The sequence below is a fragment of the Temnothorax curvispinosus genome, unplaced genomic scaffold (genome assembly GCF_003070985.1).
Source record: "Temnothorax curvispinosus isolate PA1 unplaced genomic scaffold, ASM307098v1 QBEX01009397.1, whole genome shotgun sequence".
NCBI lineage: Eukaryota > Metazoa > Arthropoda > Insecta > Hymenoptera > Formicidae > Temnothorax > Temnothorax curvispinosus.
Genome location: NW_020219177.1, coordinates 1 through 3,805, shown reverse-complemented (window position 1 = coordinate 3,805; position 3,805 = coordinate 1).

Sequence of the window (3,805 nt, the reverse complement as noted above, 5' to 3'; positions counted from 1 at the left end):
CAGGCTCTAGGGAGTTGTGTTTAATTTAAATTTTAAACGCCGCGTATCGCGGCGCCGATTGGTTGTTCTCCAGGCCCCTAGGGAGTTAGATCTAATTTAAATTTTAAGCGCCGCGTATCGCGGCGCCGATTGGTTGTTCTGCAGGCCCGCGAGAGTTGGATTTAATTTAAATTTTAAGCGCCGCGTATCGCGGCGCCGATTGGTTGTTCTGCAGGCCTGCGAGAGTTGGATTTAATTTAAATTTTAAGCGCCGCGTATCGCGGCGCCGATTGGTTAGTCTGCAGGCCCGCGAGAGTTAGATTTAATTTAAAGCGGAAGTTAATATGTTCAGAGTATTCTAAAATGTCGAAACATTGCATTAAAATCGCATGTCCGTACGTATATATGTGTATGTGCAGATTTGATGTCCGTGTTTGCTCTAACTTCCGCAAATTTGAAGATATCGATCTATTTCTAATTTTATTATATTTCTCAGTCTTTTCTACCCCTATTTCATATATAATTTTTTAAGATTTGGTTGAATAGACCCAGCTTTATACGCGATCAAAGATCCATAATTTTGATCGCATATAAAGCTAAGTCTAATCAACCGAATTTAAAAGAACTGCTTTCACCTGCTTTATTACCGAAAATTAGTACCGTTGATTTCCTTACTGCTCAAATTTTTCTGTGTGCCCGGACCTTAAACGTTATCGTCAGGTAAATAATTAAATATTGTCGGCGCGGCGGCGAGACCGTTGGCGCGTTTGCACGCGGGCGCTCGACTTTGTTTTTCGTACGCCACGCCGCGCCGCGCCACGCGGCTCCCACCTCGCGGCTCGCGACGTCACACTATTATTCACATTCCGATGCTCGAGCCGGCATGCAGCCGAGCGAGCGGCTCCGTGCGTAGCGCTCTATTAAATACATCGCGAGATGTGCTGTGACAAGTATCACGATGATATCGCAGCTACTAGAAAGATACAGTATTCTCTCTTAATCGTCGGATTATCCCGTGTGCGCGACCGACCGAGTACTGAGTTCCGTCATTCGCGCAGAGTCACGATCGAGCGCATGACACACGCCTCGCGCGGCTACAGGACGCGGAGTGAAGTGAATACGTTAAGATTAATGTACGCCGAATATAATAAGTTTCTTGTGTTTCACGGAATACGGGACTGTTATCGCACACAGGAGCGAGAAGGCGATCGGAGTGCTGGACTAACGTTTGGTCGAGAATCGTCGGACATCATATCGTGGGATTTAATGTGAGTACGGAGTACGCGAATCTCGCGGTGATTTAGAATAACGACGCGTAGTTATGATATATGTGTGATATATGTGTCGAGCGTTTAACTGTGCATTCGCATCTCGCGGAATTTTACGCTGTATTTCGAGCTGTATCGCAAGTGTGTCTCGAGCGTATATTTTCGAACGGTTCGCTCGTTTCACGTTGGCCATTGACACGACTCGCGTTGTATCCGCGAGGCGTCCACGTCGGTAAGAAGTTAGCCGCGCTCAGCGGGAAAAGCAGCTCGGTGAATATCGTCGGTTTTAAATAATAGAAGCGCGCCCCATAAAACGCAGATCGTTTCCTCTCCGAGTATCTGTAATAAAGTGTCGCGATCGTATTATTACAGTTACTTCGTACTCGATCGCGAAATATTGGACAGCGGCTCCGTGAGTGTCCTGTGCAACAGAAGGAGGATGAGGCCTGACAACCCCGTTCTGAGAGGAGGAGAAGGAGGCCTGGCGGAGGCATCGGGCCCCGGCGGAGCAACCTTGGGGTAAGTATTTTATTTCTTACCTTAAAATTAATAGATCTTTTCCATTTATTCGGGCCGATTTATCTCGGATAAGTAAGAAATAATTTGAGAAAGTAAAACCATCTAAAATATTATAAAAGTTTATTCTCGTAAAGATTTTTTCCAGAAAATAAATAATTACATTAGTAATCTAATTAAAAGACGACGTAGACGCGTGTAAAAATTATTTTTTTAAACATTGGTCATTTTGAGCGGCTCTTTAATTTGAATCTTTCGTTTTTGTGTTACAGAATCATCGGAGCTACGTGCCTGACTAACTCCGCCCGTTGCGCATCTGGTCGGTGAGTGATAATTAATTTTTTATAACGGGGTAACGAATGACGTGAGATCCAGTGAATACTTTGTCGCGGGACAGAATACATTTTTATATAGAAATATTTTAAAGTTGAAAATTTTCATATTAATTTGCACAATTTTAATAACACTTTGCAATAAAATAACGAGATATTTATATGAATATACAGATTTTACGGTAAGAGTTATCTTCGCCGTTCTTAGAGATATTTTAAATCCGCAAACGGGTGCTGTTTCGGAATCGTTTGTACGTCTTTGTATGGCCGCTAGTTTCGTTTGTAGGTGTAAAGGGGCGATTGTACGGGAATTTCAAAATAAGATGAGTCGCATGGAAATATGCAATAAAAATCAGATTTTACGGCAAGAGTTATCTCCGCCGTTCTTATAGATATTTTAAATCCGCAAACGGGTGCTGTTTTGGAATCGTTTGCACGTTTTTGTATGGCCGCTAGTTTCGTTTGTAGGTGTAAAGGGGCGATTGTACGGGAATTTCAAAATAAGATGAGTCGCATGGAAATATGCAATAAAAATCAGATTTTACTGCAAGAGTTATCTCCGCCGTTCTTAGAGATATTTTAAATCCGCAAACGGGTGCTGTTTCGGAATCGTTTGTACGTCTTTGTATGGCCGCTAGTTTCGTTTGTAGTTTTAAATGGGTGATTGTACGGGAATTTCAAAATAAGCTTCGCGTAGGGAGTTAGATCTAATTTAATCTTTAAGCGCCAAGTATCGTTTCGCCGAAATAATAATATTCTATTATAAAAGCAAACGAATCATTGCTCGGTAATAAAAAATTGTTTTGGCAATGAGATAATGTATAGCGCAATTATTTTACGCGTCATACCTTCGTGTCTCGCGTTTAGAATATCACGAAAAAATGTTACATGAAAACATAAAGGAAGTAACGTAAAGAAGAACGTATCTTGTAAAAAATGAGTTTATAAAAAACGTATGTGCGAAATGAATTATACATTCTCTTCATTACGTCACATCACGTCACGTCACGTCACATCACATCACATCATATCGCGTTGCGTTGTATCGCGTTTGATCCGATAACGTTTATTGTATACGGTTTATGTTGACCGCAAGACATATGCATTGAACATTGGCACGTGCATTGCCGGTGCGTTGTAATTAATAAATCCCATTGTACATATTTGTATGTCGATACCGGGCGATTATTCAACACGTTTGTATTGCGCGAGCATATACATACATCTCGTCTGGACCAATCGACCGCTTCTGACTGAATTGTATTCCTAGCTAACGTTACGGACAACCGACGTACAAACAAACGTATACGTATTGATATGCGTGTAAGGCAACGCCGACTGTTAAGCTGACATGTGCATGCGCGCGTGTATGGATCTCGTATGTGCACAGAATTATGCATTCGCGTCTGCTTCCTCATGGCTGAGTTGTGGTTAATTTCGTTTCGTCTTTATCTCTCTCTCTCGCTCTCTCGCTCTCTCGCTCTCTCGCTCTCTCTCTCTCTCTCTCGCTCTCTCGCTCTCTCTCTCTCTCTCTCTCTCTTTACCTCTCTACCTCTCTACCTCTCTACCTCTCTACCTCTCTACCTCTCTACCTCTCTACCTCTTTACCTCTCTACCTCTCTACCTCTCTACCTCTCTACCTTTCTACCTCTCTACCTCTCTACCTCTCTACCTCTCTACCTCTCTACCTCTCTACCTCTCTACCTCTCT